The sequence below is a fragment of the Oncorhynchus mykiss genome, chromosome 27 (genome assembly GCF_057628025.1).
Source record: "Oncorhynchus mykiss isolate SJ-2025 chromosome 27, ASM5762802v1, whole genome shotgun sequence".
NCBI lineage: Eukaryota > Metazoa > Chordata > Actinopteri > Salmoniformes > Salmonidae > Oncorhynchus > Oncorhynchus mykiss.
Window position 1 is genome coordinate 24,366,684 of NC_143048.1, and position 17,042 is coordinate 24,383,725.

General features: G+C 46.6%; 1 protein-coding gene across 4 annotated transcripts in view; it reads right to left on the reverse strand.

The window, feature by feature from the left end:
• igsf9ba (immunoglobulin superfamily, member 9Ba) overlaps positions 1 to 17,042 on the reverse strand; it is a 74,027-nt gene that overhangs the window by 47,222 nt on the left and 9,763 nt on the right. The gene's annotated exons all lie outside the window — the stretch shown is intronic.

Genomic DNA, 17,042 nt, shown 5'->3' on the forward strand with positions numbered 1-17,042 from the left:
CAGACAGCTGAAAGGTCGGCCTATCTCCTCAGCAGAACACTCACTCTGGGAATGAATTTTGTCCAGCTGCCTCCCCACCTCTGCTCTCACTGAGCCAGCTTGGATCTCTGGATCCCATCCGACAGACTGAGTATGGCCGCCCCTCTGCCCTCTCTCCCATCGCCCTGGGGGGAACATCACTTCAGGGATCAAGAGACATGCTAACGATTCACTCGACAGAAATACTGGCTGAATAACTTTCATTAACACTATCACTTGCATTATGGCTGCTAATGTTTTCAGGAAGTACAGCATCCAAGTTTAGTAGTGGCAAAGAAAGGCTACGCCTCAGGATGGGGAAAAGGTAGCAGTACGATTCTCTAGGTAGTTTCTGTAATGGAACTGTGTTGTGTGTGTAAATCATTGTCAGTGTTGTGTAAAATAGGAAATGCTACGGTTTCCATTGTTCCTTTACAATTAAACACCCTCAACTTAAAACCCCAAATATTTTCTTCCATTCCTTTTCTTTCAGTGATAATGCCCCTTTACCTCTATATCAGGCTCCACCCCTGAAGGTCCTATGCATCAGTCAGTGATTGTGTTTACCAGTTTAATCTGCTTTATCCGGTGGAAGAGTTAATCCTCTTTATTTGATTTAGCCAGCACAGCTTTTGGATTGAAACAGAGCAGAATTAATCAAATTACACTTTCTGTTAAAGTGGAGATGTGGTCTACCAGTCACAGGCCTTACTCCTGGAATCTGCCATTGTGTCTCTCTGGTAAGCGATGCAAAAAACAGCAGTGTAAAAATCCATGGCTTAGTGTTAATGACCAGCCCACTGGAACACGTGCCATACGCCGAGTAACTGGACCTTGCACATGACCACAATACAGCCTGTAGCTAAGACCTAAAGCCAAAGCTAAACAAACCAGCAACACAGCCTACACAAGCATTAGAAAATATACGGAGGCTAAGTAGCCTACAAGCTAGACTCAAAGAGACCACTTACAGGGAAGGGAATGAGTAAAGAGCACCTATAACCTATAATAAAGCTAAATATGCATATACTTATCATGCTTATTGAAAGTACAAATGTGGCACTTTCAGTGTAAATTCTAACTGGTAATGGTACAAAGCAACAGCGGACACACTGTGATAAGATGCAGGAAATAGAAGGAGAACATCAGTAGCATCAGTTGCATCTGATGCATCAGTGACAGAGAGAAAACTAAGTGGTGATGGCTGAAGGGTGGTAGACATGGTAGAGGGGACTGAGTGGTGATGGCTGGAGGGCTGTAGTCATGGTAGAGGAGACTGAGTGGTGATGGCTGGAGGGTGGTAGACATGGTAGAGTAGACTGAGTGGTGATGGCTGGAGGGCAGTAGATATGGTAGAGGGGACCGAGTGGCAATGGCTGGAGGACTGAGTGAGAGGAGACTGAGTGGTGATGGCTGGAGGGAGGGAGATATGGTAGAGGAGACTGAGTGGTGATGGCTGGAGGACTGAGTGAGAGGGGACTGAGTGGTGATGGCTGGAGGGTGGTAGACATGGTAGAGGAGACTGAGTGGTGATGGCTGAAGGGTGGTAGACATGGTAGAGGAGACTAAGTGGTGATGGCTGGAGGGTGGTAGACATGGTAGAGAAGACTGAGTGGTGATGGCTGGAGGGTGGTAGACATGGTAGAGGGGACTGAGTGGCAATGGCTGGAGGACTGAGTGAGAGGAGACTGAGTGGTGAGGGCTGGAGGGAGGTAGACATGGTAGAGGAGACTGAGCGGTGATGGCTGGAGGGTGGTAGACATGGTAGAGTAGACTGAGTGGTGATGGCTGGAGGGCAGTAGACATGGTAGAGGGGACTGAGTGGCAATGGCTGGAGGACTGAGTGAGAGGAGACTGAGTGGTGAGGGCTGGAGGGAGGTAGACATGTTAGAGGAGACTGAGTGGTGATGGCTGGAGGGAGGGAGATATGGTAGAGGAGACTGAGTGGTGAGGGCTGGAGGGAGGTAGACATGGTAGAGGAGACTAAGTGGTGATGGCTGGAGGGTGGTAGACATGGTAGAGGAGACTGAGTGGTGATGGCTGGAGGGTGGTAGACATGGTAGAGGAGACTGAGTGGTGATGGCTGGAGGGTGGTAGACATGGTAAAGAAGACTGAGTGGTGATGGCTGGAGGGTGGTAGACATGGTAGAGGAGACTGAGTGGGGATGGCTGGAGGGTGGTAGACACTGTAGAGGAGACAGTGGTGATGGCTGGAGGGTGGTAGACATGGTAGAGGAGACTGAGTGGTGATGGCTGGAGGGTGGTAGACATGGTAGAGGAGACTGAGTGGTGATGGCTGGAGGGTGGTAGACATGGTAGAGGAGACTGAGTGGTGATGGCTGGAGGGTGGTAGACATGGTGCCGCTGCTCCACAGACCGTAAACACCATGACCTAATGCGCTTGTGTGGAAAGCTGTTCCCCCCACTCTGCTTCTGTCGCACAACAAAATCACATGAGCCCTGCAGGACCCGACCCGGACTAATTAAGTCTCCTTCACTCAGTTCACACCACACCCACTTAAGATCTTACTTTGAACTGACTTTGAAGAGCTATACATGCATTAACTAATTCAGTAACTAATTCAGTCTCCATTGAAATTGTTGCTAACTTGTTGAGTCGATTACATTTAGCCTTCACCTTTACACATGCCTGAACACCCCTATTTATAACACCTTCATAACATATTAGTTGTGCAGCATACATTACACACCCCATATTTCGATCATAGGAGTAGTCTATCTCCTCTCAGTTTTCACAGCACCCTTTTACTGTGTGTTGTAGCTGCCTAATGACTGGATCTATTTTCAGAAAACGAATCTATTCATTTGGAGAATCTATTCAGCAGTCTGTGACGGACAACACTATTTTTCTGTAGAAGACTTATCAGAGAATTCAATACTCAGTTACCTGAAATCGTGCCCTCTTTTATCAATTTAAAATATTTTTATTGACTCAACATGTGTCTTCCACACTAATAGATTATAAGGCATCTAGATAGTTTGGATTACATATAAGATGATCAACAACTGTAACCCATGAGCAAGAGAAAAGCAATACATTACATGGGCTACTTTACAAACACTGGTTAAGCTAAATGAGCCTCCTCTTGCCGGAAAACCACATGATTTCACATGAAACCACATTATAATTTTTTTTTCCATCGTTTTCAGTGATCAGGCCTACCACTGTTGTGTGGTCGGCAAACTTAATGATGGTGTTGGAATCGTGCTTGGCCATGCAGTCACGGGTGAACAGGGAATATAACAGGAGACTGAGCACGCACCCCTGAGGGGACCCTGGCAGATGTGTTGTTACCTACCCTTACCACCTGGGTGGCGCCTGTTAGGAAGTTACAGAGGGAGGTGTTTAGTCCCAGGGTCCTTAGCTTAGTGATGAGCTTTGAGGGCACTATGGCGTTGAATGCTGAGCTGTAGTCAATGAATAGCATTCTTACATAGGTGTTCCTTTTGTCCAGGTTGAAAAGGCAATAGAGATTGCAATAGAGATTGCATCATCTGTGGGTTTGTTGGGGCGGTATGCAAATTGGAGTGGGTCTAGGTTTTCTGGGATAATGGTGTTGATATGAGCCATGACCAGCCTTTCAAAGTACTTCATATCTACAGATGTGAGTGCTACGGGTCGGTCATTTAGGCCGGTTACCTTGGTGTTCTTGTGCACAGGGACTATGGTGGTCTGCTTGAAACATGTTGATATTGCAGACTCGGTCAGGGACAGGTTGAAAATGTCCTTCAAGACACTTGCCAGCTGGTCAGCGCATGCTCGGGGTACACGTCCTGGTAATCCGTCTGGCCATGCGGCTTTGTGAATGTGGACCTGTTTAAAGGTCTTACTCACATCGGTTATGGAGAGAGTGATAACGCAGCATAGAAGTTATTTAGTTCGTCTGGTAGGCTCATGTCACTGGGCAGCTCGCGGCTGTGCTTCCTTTTGTAGTCCGTAATAATTTGCAAGCCCTGCCACATCCGGCGAGCATCGGAGGCGGTGTAGTACGATTCAATCTTCGTCCTTTATTGACGATTTGCCTGTTTGATGGAGGGCATAGCGGGATTTATTATAAGCGTCCGGGTTAAAGTCCATCTCCCTGAAAGCAGCAGCTCTACCGTTTAGCTCAATGCGAATGTTGCCTGTAATCCATGGCTTCTGGTTGGGGAATGTACGTACAGTCACTGTGGGGACGACATCATTGATGCACTTATTGATGAAGTCAGTGACTGATGTGGTGTACTCCTCAATGCCATTGGAAGAATCCCGGAACATATTCCAGTCAGTGCTAGCAAAACAGTCCTGTAGCTTAGCATCTGCGCCCTCTGACCACTTCCTTATCAAGCGAGTCACTCGTACTTCCTGCTTTAGTTTTTGCTTGTAAGCAGGAATCAGGATGATAGAGTTATGGTCAGATTTACCAAATATAGGGTGGGGGAGAGCTTTGTACACATTTCTGTGTGTGGAGTAAAGGTGGTCTAGAGTTGTTTTTCCTCTGGTTGCACATTTAACATGCTGGTAGAAATGAGGTAAAATGGATTTAAGTTTCCTTGCATTAAAGTTCCCGGCCATTAGGAGCGCCGCCTCTGGATGTGCATTTTCCTGTTTGCTTATTGACAGCTACAAAAAATATAGAATAAAACTCTTGGTAAATAGTGCGATCTACAGCTTATCATGAGATACTCAGGCGAGCAAAACTTTGAGACTTCCTTAATATTATATTTTGTGAACCAGCTGTTATTTACAAATAGACACAGATAGCCACCCCTTGTCTTACCGGAGGCAGCTGTTCTATCTTGCAGATGGACCGAAAACCCAGCCAGCTGTATGTTATTCATGTTGTCGTTCAGCCACGACTCGGTGAAACATAAGATATTACAGTATTTAATGTCCCATTGGTAGGATATCCTTGATCGGAGCTCATTAATTTTGTTATCCAATGATTGCACGTTGGCTAATAGGGCTGATGGTAGAGGGGGTTTACTCATTCGCCTACGAATTCTCAGAAGGCAGTCCGACCTCCATCTGTTCTTCATGCAAATGATGGGGATTTGGGCCCGTTCCCGAGAAAGCAGTATATCCTTCACTTCGGACTCATTAAAGAAAAAATCTTTGTCAAGTTCGAGGTGAGTAATCACTGTTCTGATGTCCAGAAGCGATGGTAGCAGCAACATTATATACAAAATAAGTTTAAAAAAAAGTTACAAACAACGCGAAAAACGCATGTACAACGTTTTCTTCTCTATTCATGTGTTCACATGTTTTTTACGTAAGGGACCAAGCAGGCCAAGTACTATCCACACAAGTTGAGGAGGATAAAATATTATCCACATTGTTTGGCTTGAGAACTAAGTGCTGTCACATTATAAATCCTATACTCTATGCTTGGGGCACAGCAGTGCTGAAACCCATTGGTTCTCTGCAGACAGTTCAGGTTTCAGGAGCTCTTTTTGGATCCTTGTCGGCCTTCCCTGAGAGCAGTAAGTTCTGGGCAGAGGAATAGAGCAATGTAGGAATTACTATAAAGACCCATGATAATATACTGCCTGGCTAATAACTCCCCAATCCCTTCATGAGATCATCACAAGGGGACAAGGTTCACTGATACTGCCGTTTTCATTTCCTTAATGGAGACACAGTGACCCGGTAGGGTTTATGGGAGCTTTTTCAAGGGAACATATTTACGCTCTCAACAAGACATAAATGCCAGCGGTGCAAATCATGATATAGGCCCTCCCTGTTCTAACCTCCACTACCTCTTCACAGGTTGAGCTTATCTCAAAGACCAGGTGTCATCACTGAGGCACCAATACATCTAACAAAAAGACCACAAGTCTTTATATACAAGTCAAATATATTATAGCCTGCCCTATATTAGTTTAGTAACAACCTTCTTAGACATCTAATTCAGAACTACTGTATGTTTTAATGTATCTAAACTAAGGCTGTGGCGGTCACAAAATTTCGACAGCCAAGGCAATTGACTGTTTATTAACATAAACACATTTAGTATCTCCTGGCTTTCACACATAGCCAACAAGTCACTGATGCAGACCTTTGGAACATCTACATTTTAAAAAGTCTAATAAGTCCATGTAATATAGCCTACACCTTCACAATAAATCAATTATTTATTTTAGACAGGTCTAAAAAGCATGATATGAAGAAAATGTAGTCTATTTCAGTAGGACCAGAATAACATACTCTGAGTTGTCCTTATGTTAGGTTCTGATCTGGCCATGACAAATGGCTTTGGGATACACTAGTTCATTTAGCTGACAAGATTCGCTTAGAACTCTGTGGCATTATTTTATATTATTTTATAGTATGAAGAATACAGTTGAACAAAGTTGAATAAAATAGAAAGGATATTTTCTCCAAATGATTTGAGGGAGTGCGCACATGTGGTTATTCTGTGTTGAGCAGTTAACGAAGAAATAGATATTCCTATATGCTTAATTTAGAGTTATTAATTTAACTTTAGATGTTCTACAAATGTTGGGCTATTTGTTTTGATTTTTAATACATTGTAAGGCTGTATGATGCGACTCTAATGATGATTTGAAAAAAGACACTTGAAAGGCATGAGCTCTGCTTTATTTTTTTTGTGCAGGCTGTAGACACTACATCAGTCACTCATTCACAATTTGACAAGCACCTGATAATGCCTAGAATTTCATGGCGGCATCCCCTTTGTGTGGCTGTACTGCAGTCTATAAAAATCCATGACCTTTGCAGTGTAGGGGCCTTTGTGCCATTCTCCCTGAGTGCTGCATGCACTCCATCACGTGATCGGGTCTTTCTCACAGGCTACAAGTGAAGACAGACACATCAGAGACGCAACTGCGCGTGTCCTTATCCAATTCCGAGGTGATTATTGAAGATATTGGAACTGTCCACATTTACTTTTCGTTAGCCAACAAGATGAGTAGGCCTAACGAACAGCAAAAGCACTAGCCTATGTCAATCTACTATCCCCCATTGTACAAAAGTCGACATATTCTATTCTATGCGAGAAATAAATATTCCAAACATAGTCTGGGGCAGTTGTGCCAAATTAATACAACCACTAGCATCCCCCAAAAAATTGCATTCCAATGTGGCTGACGCAACAGATCAGAACGCTTAGCTTAAAATATTGATAAACTATTAGGCTATTTCTTCACATTAGAAGCGCAGCAATGCGCACATAAGCGAGGCTATAAGCGAGAATGTTCCATTAGCGGAAAACACCATTATCAAAAGTGACCACAAATGCAATTCTGAATGTAATGCTTTTATTATAAAGGTGCCTTTTTATGGTGAAAATTATCTTCCCCAAAATTGAAATTCATGTGCTGCTTATGTATGCCAGTTAGTGTCACGGATCCCTCCGGAACTGTCATTACACACACCTGGTCCCTATTCCCATTTGATTAGTAATTGTATAAGTGTACCCTTTGTTCACCATTGTCCTGTTGATTATTGTTTCAATGTCCGTTGGTCATGTGAGTACCTGTGCTGTGTTGTTTTGGCTTTCGTGCGACGAGTACTGTGGAGATGATTACAGGTCTCATCCCGTGTGATAATCATTGTGCGATTGTGTATTTATTCAAGGTACTCCTTGCTTTTTTGTGTTTTGTATAGTGTTTGTGTTACGGTGCGTGAATGAGGACCCAAAAGCGAATCAACTTAAACAGAGCTTCTTTAATTACCAAACATAGGTAGGCTCAGATGGACCGGCAGATTCCGACAGGACAGGACAAGGTTACAGCAAACATGACGGCAGTCTGGTTCAGGCATGAATGACACAAACAAACAAGAATCCGACAAGGACAGGAGCAGAAACAGAGAGAGATATAGGGACCTAATCAGAGGGAAAAAGGGAACAGGTGGGGAACGGGGTGAATGGGTAGTTAGAGGAGACAAGGGACAGCTGGGGGAAAGCGGGGGAGAAAAGGTAACCTAACACGACCAGCAGAGGGAGACAGGGTGAAGGGAAAGGACAGAGACAAGACAACATGACAGTACATGACAGTACCCCCCCACTCACCGAGCGCCTCCTGGCGCACTCGAGGAGGAAACCTGGCGGCAACGGAGGAAATCATCAATCAGCGCACGGTCCAGCACGTCCCGAGAGGGAACCCAACTCCTCTCCTCAGGACCGTACCCCTCCCAGTCAACTAGGTACTGATGACCACGGCCCCGAGGACGCATGTCCAAGATTTTACGGACCCTGTAGATAGGTGCGCCCTCGACAAGGATGGGGGGGGGGGGGGAAGACGAGCGGGGGCGCGAAGAACGGGCTTAACACAGGAGACATGGAAGACCGGGTGGACGCGACGAAGATATCGCGGAAGAAGAAGTCGCACTGCGACAGGATTAATGACCTGAGAGATACGGAATGGACCAATGAACCGCGGGGTCAACTTGCGAGAAGCCGTCTTAAGGGGAAGGTTCTGAGTGGAGAGCCAAACTCTCTGACCGCGACAATATCTAGGGCTCTTCGTTCTACGCTTATTAGCAGCTCTCACAGTCTGCGCCCTATAACGGCAAAGTGCAGACCTGACCCTCTTCCAGGTGCGCTCGCAACGTTGGACAAAAGCCTGAGCGGAGGGGACGCTGGACTCGGCGAACTGAGATGAGAACAACGGAGGCTGGTACCCGAGGCTACTCTGAAAAGGAGATAGCCCGGTCGCAGACGAAGGAAGCGAGTTGTGGGCGTATTCTGCCCAGGGGAGCTGTTCTGACCAAGACGCAGGGTTGCGAAAAGAAAGACTGCGTAAGATGCGACCAATAGTCTGATTGGCCCGTTCTGCTTGACCGTTAGACTGGGGGTGAAAGCCGGAAGAGAGACTGACGGAAGCCCCAATCAAACGGCAAAACTCCCTCCAAAATTGAGACGTGAATTGCGGACCTCTGTCCGAAACGACGTCTGACGGAAGGCCATGAATTCTGAAAACATTCTCGATGATGATTTGTGCCGTCTCTTTAGCAGAAGGAAGCTTAGCAAGGGGAATGAAATGAGCCGCCTTAGAGAACCTATCGACAACCGTAAGAATAACAGTCTTCCCCGCTGACGAAGGCAGTCCGGTGACAAAATCTAAGGCGATGTGAGACCACGGTCGAGAGGGAATAGGAAGCGGCCTGAGACGGCCGGCAGGAGGAGAGTTACCGGACTTAGTCTGCGCGCAGACCGAACAAGCAGCCACGAAACGACGCGTGTCATGCTCCCGGGTGGGCCACCAGAAACGCTGGCGAATGGAAGCAAGCGTACCCCGAACGCCAGGGTGGCCGGCTAACTTGGCAGAGTGAGCCCACTGAAGAACGGCCAGACGAGTAGGAACGGGAACGAAAAGAAGGTTCCTAGGACAAGCGCGCGGCGACGGAGTTTGAGTGAGTGCTTGCTTTACCTGCCTCTCAATTCCCCAGACAGTCAACCCGACAACACGCCCCTCAGGGAGAATCCCCTCGGGGTCAGTGGAGGCTACTGAAGAACTGAAGAGACGAGACAAAGCATCAGGCTTGGTGTTCTTAGAGCCCGGACGATAAGAAATCACGAACTCGAAACGAGCGAAAAACAGCGCCCAACGCGCCTGACGCGCATTAAGTCGTTTGGCAGAACGGATGTACTCAAGGTTCCTATGGTCAGTCCAAACGACAAAAGGAACGGTCGCCCCCTCCAACCACTGTCGCCATTCGCCTAGGGCTAACCGGATGGCGAGCAGTTCGCGGTTACCCACATCATAGTTACGTTCCGACGGCGACAGGCGATGAGAAAAATACGCGCATGGGTGGACCTTGTCGTCAGAGAGGGAGCGCTGAGAAAGGATGGCTCCCACTCCCACCTCTGACGCGTCAACCTCGACAACGAACTGTCTAGAGACGTCAGGTGTAACAAGGATAGGAGCGGATGTAAAACGATTCTTGAGGAGATCAAAAGCTCCCTGGGCGGAAACGGACCACTTAAAGCACGTCTTGACAGAAGTAAGGGCTGTGAGAGGAGCTGCCACCTGACCGAAATTACGGATGAAACGACGATAGAAGTTCGCGAAGCCGAGAAAGCGCTGCAGCTCGACGCGTGACTTAGGGACGGGCCAATCAATGACAGCTTGGACCTTAGCGGGATCCATCTTAATGCCTTCAGCGGAAATAACAGAACCGAGAAATGTGACGGAGGAGGCATGAAAAGTGCACTTCTCAGCCTTCACAAAAAGACAATTCTCTAAAAGGCGCTGGAGGACACGTCGAACGTGCTGAACATGAATCTGGAGTGACGGTGAAAAAATCAGGATATCGTCAAGGTAAACGAAAACAAAGATGTTCAGCATGTCTCTCAGGACATCATTGACTAATGCCTGAAAGACAGCTGGAGCGTTAGCGAGGCCGAAAGGAAGAACCCGGTATTCAAAGTGCCCTAACGGAGTGTTAAACGCCGTCTTCCACTCGTCCCCCTCCCTGATGCGCACGAGATGGTAAGCGTTACGAAGGTCCAACTTAGTGAAAAACCTGGCTCCCTGCAGGATCTCGAAGGCTGAAGACATAAGAGGAAGCGGATAACGATTCTTCACTGTTATGTCATTCAGCCCTCGATAATCTATGCAGGGGCGCAGCGACCCGTCCTTCTTCTTGACAAAAAAAAACCCCGCTCCGGCGGGAGAGGAGGAGGGGACTATGGTACCGGCGTCAAGAGCTACAGACAAATAATCCTCGAGAGCCTTACGTTCGGGAGCCGACAGAGAGTATAGTCTACCCCGGGGGGGGGTGGTTCCCGGAAGGAGATCAATACTACAATCATACGACCGGTGTGGAGGAAGAGAGGTGGCCCTGGACCGACTGAACACCGTGCGCAGATCGTGATATTCCTCCGGCACCCCTGTCAAATCACCAGGCTCCTCCTGTGAAGAAGAGACAGAGGAAACAGGAGGGATAGCAGACATTAAACATTTCACATGACAAGAGACGTTCCAGGAGAGGATAGAATTACTAGACCAATTAATGGAAGGATTATGACAAACTAGCCAGGGATGGCCCAAAACAACAGGTGTAAAAGGTGAACGAAAAATTAAAAAAGAAATGGTTTCACTATGATTACCAGAAACAGTGAGGGTTAAAGGTAGCGTCTCACGCTGAATCCTGGGGAGAGGACTACCATCCAGGGCGAACAAGGCCGTGGGCTCCTTTAACTGTCTGAGAGGAATGTCATGTTCCCGAGCCCAGGTCTCGTCCATAAAACAGCCCTCCGCCCCAGAGTCTATTAAGGCACTGCAGGAAGCTGACGAACCGGTCCAGCGTAGATGGACCGACAAGGTAGTGCAGGATCTTGAAGGAGAGACAGGAGTAGTAGCGCTCACCAGTAGCCCTCCGCTTACTGACGAGCTCTGGCCTTTTACTGGACATGAAGTGACAAAATGACCAGCGGCACCGCAATAGAGACAGAGGCGGTTGGTGATTCTCCGTTCCCTCTCCTTAGTCGAGATGCGGATACCTCCCAGCTGCATGGGCTCAGCACCCGAGCCGGCAGAGGAAGATGGTAGTGATGCGGAGAGGGAGGCGACGGAGAGCGCGAGCTCCTTTCCACGAGCTCGGTGACGAAGATCAACCCGTCGCTCAATGCGAATAGCGAGTTCAATCAAGGAATCCACGCTGGAAGGAACCTCCCGGGAGAGAATCTCATCCTTTACCTCTGCGCGGAAACCCTCCAGAAGACGAGCGAGCAAGGCCGGCTCGTTCCAGCCACTGGAGACAGCAAGAGTGCGAAACTCAATAGAGTAGTCTGTTATGGATCGATTGCCTTGACATAGGGAAGACAGGGCCCTGGAAGCCTCCTCCCCAAAAACAGATCGATCAAAAACCCGTATCATCTCCTCCTTAAAGTCTTGATACTGGTTAGTACACTCAGCCCTTGCCTCCCAGATTGCCGTGCCCCACTCACGAGCCCGTCCAATAAGGAGAGATATGACGTAGGCGACACGAGCAGTGCTCCTGGAGTAAGTGTTGGGCTGGAGAGAAAACACAATATCACACTGGGTGAGGAACGAGCGGCATTCAGTGGGCTCCCCAGAGTAACACGGCGGGTTATTGATTCTGGGCTCCGGAGATTCGAAAGCCCTGGAAGTGGCCGGTGGATCGAGGCGGAGATGGTGAACCTGTTCTGTGAGGTTGGAGACTTGGGTGGCCAGGGTCTCAACGGCATGTCGAGCAGCAGACAATTCCTGCTTGTGTCTGCCTAGCATCGCTCCCTGGATCTCGACGGCTGAGTGGAGAGGATCCGAAGTCGCTGGGTCCATTCTTGGTCGGATTCTTCTGTTACGGTGCGTGAATGAGGACCCAAAAGCGAATCAACTTAAACAGAGCTTCTTTAATTACCAAACATAGGTAGGCTCAGATGGACCGGCAGATTCCGACAGGACAGGACAAGGTTACAGCAAACATGACGGCAGTCTGGTTCAGGCATGAATGACACAAACAAACAAGAATCCGACAAGGACAGGAGCAGAAACAGAGAGAGATATAGGGACCTAATCAGAGGGAAAAAGGGAACAGGTGGGGAACGGGGTGAATGGGTAGTTAGAGGAGACAAGGGACAGCTGGGGGAAAGCGGGGGAGAAAAGGTAACCTAACACGACCAGCAGAGGGAGACAGGGTGAAGGGAAAGGACAGAGACAAGACAACATGACAGTACATGACAGTTTGTTTGGTCTTTGTCCCCGCGCCTGTACATGGCACGCTGTAATTTGTGTAAATAAAAAACACTATTACGCATTCATGCGCTTGTCTCCCGACCATTAATACTGACGTGACAGTTAGGCTCAACACCCCTTGTAAAGCAGAGTCATTTGCTTAATTTTAAGAAGTTATTTGGCCACTTTAGTTGTGATAGAAACCTTATTAAAACATATAGGCCCATGGTCTAGGCTACATGAGGTGTGCGACTATGATTAGAAAAAGTCGCAAAAAAGGCATTGTTTCTTATGCTGGGCATCATTAATAATATATAATTTACAAGTGATAGGCTAATATTGTCACCTATCAGACTATTCTTGATTTAATATGTATATATCCTAAATAATGTGTAAAATTTGTTTTGATTTAGAATGCACCATTATTATGCACCGTATCGAAACAGGGGCAGTGTAAAAAAAAATACATGTCATCTATGCACTTAAATAGTGAATGGCCAACGCTTTTCCCCTGGTTTATTTTCATGCAAGCCAGGTAGGCTGTACTCCTGTTGTAAATATAAGCAATGTGCTTAATATTAGGAAAGTTGAGAAATAAATATAGCCTATAGAAAGCTGATGGGATCCACCTCTTTTTAGTAGTGTTTGATTCAATTTTTGAAAACATTTGCATTGATGTCAGAGTGATTAGAGGGACAATAGAGTGCTGAGTACCAGGCTGTTAGCAAGTTTGGTAGGCTACTAATGACCAGCATCAGAGCTTGGAGAAAACCTAATTACCATGACTAAACAGTCATGAGGAATTTGACTGCCTTCATGACTAGTGACCACCGGTGTGCGTAATACGGTCACCACAACAGCCCTAATACTAACTCCTAACCACAACTAACAGTAGTGCTGATCCTGCTCAAAACAAATTCCTGAAGGGACGACTTTATCCAGTACACTATGCTGCTGTCTACATCTGTTAGGTAAATTAGCTAAATCAGAGGCAGTTCATGTCACAGAGTACAATGCCGGGCAATAATTCCAGATTTTGGCACCAGTTAAATAGGCAGGTTCACTACCAATACTAGACACAGTTACTCACTGCAAGCAGTCTCCTTCTGTTGCAGCTCACTTAATCAATAAAATACATCTATTCTGAGTCAATCAACATCTGTCCAGAGCAGAACCAAAATGTTCACAGTAGAACAGCATGTACAGTTAGGAGTTAAATACGCTGGAGATTCTAACCTGCCTTTTGAGCCGTAGTGACATGAAAAGTACTCTTTACTGTACTTGCAATAACGATCACATATTTGTGTGTGTGTGTGGACTCGCCATACACATTGGGCTGTAATTATACCAGCTAGAACAATAGCCGTAAAATATTTTGACATTATCGAAAGCCAATGTGATAAGAGATAATTTACAATTTGAATAAATATAAATAATAAATGTACTACATTTGGAGCCATTGTGGGGTTTTCATGTCACCCCAGGGTGCCTAAATCCTCTTCCTGACACTGACTCAATCTGTGACAAATCTACCATAAAAACATTACAAGGTAGAGGTTGGAGATGGTGATGGTGCACGTGAAGGCCCCTCCTCCAGCCTCCCTACGCACAGCCCCTCCCAACTCCATGGGCACCGGAGCGGGACTGCTGGGAGATGGAACCGACAGAGCCCCCTCAGGATGTCCACGGATGACCAGCAGGTTATCCAACCGGATGGACAGATCCACCAGCTGGTCAAAGGTGATGGTGACATCCTTGCAGGCCAACTCCCGTCGGACGTCCTCACGCAGGCTGCATCTATAGTGGTCGATGAGGGCCCTGTCGTTCCATCCTGCTCCGGCGGCCAAGTTCCAGAAGAGTCATTCCCCCGCCGCTCTACCTCCGGGCGGATGGTCAAAGACGGCCCGGAATCGGCGGGTGAACTCCTCGAAGTGGTCCAACGCCGCGTCTTCCTCTCTCCACATGGTGTTTGCCCACTCCAGAGCTCTCCCCGAGAGGCATGAGATGAGGGCGGATATTCTCTCCCTTCCTGAGGGAGCTGGGTGAACGGTGGCCAGGTATAGGTCCAGTTGTAAAAGGAACCCCTAGCACTGTACAGCCGTCCCATCATACTCCCTGGAAGGGAGAGACGCATCCCACTGGAGCTGGATCCAGACAGGACGGGTAGAGGTAACCCCGCTTGTGCTGGTCGAGGCGCTGGAGAGACTTCCTGTCTCTCCCAGCGGTCCATGGTCTGGACAACGAGATCCATCATGGCACCGAGATAATGTAGCATTGCCGCATGTTCCTGGACGCGCTCCTCGACTCCTCTGACTGGGGTACCTGCTCCTGCTGACTCCATAGTTGGTGTAAGATTCCAGAGGGCGAGGAGCAGGGCGATCCGGCCGTCAACGGTGGAATTTTCGCAGCAGTTCAGGGTCCAATACATCAGCCAACGGAACCCAGCACCTCTCCTCCGGACCGTACCCCTCCCACTAGAAAGAGTGCTGAAAAGGTATGTGCCATTGAAATCCTTTTTTCTTTCTGAAGACAAAGGCCCTGTTGTCCTGTGAACAATGTTTGAAGATCCACTGACTGAACTTTGGCTGGCCTTTGTCCATGGAAACTTGACCGTATTCAGTGACACGATCAAGATGCTTGAAGGCTAGGACCGCTGTACTGTGGAGTCAGCTGCAATTCTGAGAAACATTGAGGCAAAATTGACTGCAAGACATGATGACAACTTCACTCCAGTTTTGGTCAGAGGACTTCTGAGAGAGCTAGAGGGAAATGGAGCAATGTCTAAAGAGAGCTTTCTCAAAAGATCCCAATCATTCTTCACTACGGCTGTGAACTACTTGCAAGCATGGGGAAAGCACACAGATAGTCTAAAAGATTTACATTGTCTCCTTTTAAAAAGGCAACTTCTGAATGATGAAGATAATCGTGTACTGTACACGAATGTTCTATGAAAAATAAAATAGTTTGGTGGACAACTTTTTAAAAACTTTTTTGTGCGCCTGAAACCAAGTTCGAATAAATAATTTGTGTCTATTTCACTTTAATCTGTGATAGCGTGTTGAGAACTTTGAGAGAGATATGAAATCAGGCATTGAGCTAAGGTGAATATGACACTACAAGCACTTCAGTACCAGCACAGACAGTGTTCTGGTGTATGTATGTGATGCAATACCATGAGTAATAGGATATGAGCACAGATTAAGCTGGACAGAACACACAATGTCCAGGATGTAATGGAATAATATAGACTAGAGAAGGAATCTCAAGGATGTGCAGTGACTGGGCTGGATGGGCTACTGACAGGGTGGTAATTGAATGCCAGCCTGCATGTGCTGACGGTCACATCAGAGCACAGTGTGTGTGTGTGTGCGTGTGTGTGTGTGTGTGTGTGTTGTTGTGACTGCTATTTAATAAATCAAATAATTACCTACTACATTTCAGTATTACTTGACTAAATTAATCATGTAACAATTAACTCTTTAGGAATTTGGGGCACCACGGGAACAGTTGTTTACAGAGATACTATCTCCCGACTTAAACTCTAAAGATGATCTAAATATCTCTTACATCAATAACAGTCAATTAATTATTATTATCTCATCAGTCTCATTCTGAACGTTGCATAATCCTTGGATGTCTGCACGAACCCTAACCTAAGTGATGAATCAGTGATACAAAAATTGGCTTAATTATTTATTTACTAACTAACTAAATCATCACACAGAATACGTAAACACATACCAACATACAGTTGAAGTTGGAAGTTTACATACACTTAGGTTGGAGTCATTAAAACTCATTTTCAACCACTACACAAATTTCTAGTTTTGGCAAGCCGGTTTCTATAGTTTTGGCAAGCCGGTTGGGACATCTACTTTGTGCTTGACACAAGTAATTTTTCCAGTGGGTTCCAGTGGGTCAGAAGTGGGTCAGAAGTGTACATACACTAAGTTGACTGTGCCTTTAAACAGCTTGGAAAATTCCAGAAAATGATGTCATGGCTTTAGAAGCTTCTGATAGGCTAATTGACATCATTTGAGTCATTTGGAAGTGGACCTGTGAATGTATTTCAAGGCATACCTTCAAACTCAGTGCCTCTTTGCTTGACATCATGGGAAAATCAAAAGAAATCAGCCAATACTTCAGAAAACAATTGTAGACCTCAACAAGGTTGAAGGTCACCTTCAATTCCTACTTTATTGACTCTGTCAGGGTACTGACACAGAACCCCTCCACTTGTTTATTGGGCTCACAGCCAACTGCTTTCTTCTGGAAAATGTGAAGTCCAAGATGGACAAAGGGGGTGTTGTTGGGGCTGTGTTTGTGGACCTAAGGAAGGCTTTGATACTGTTAACCAT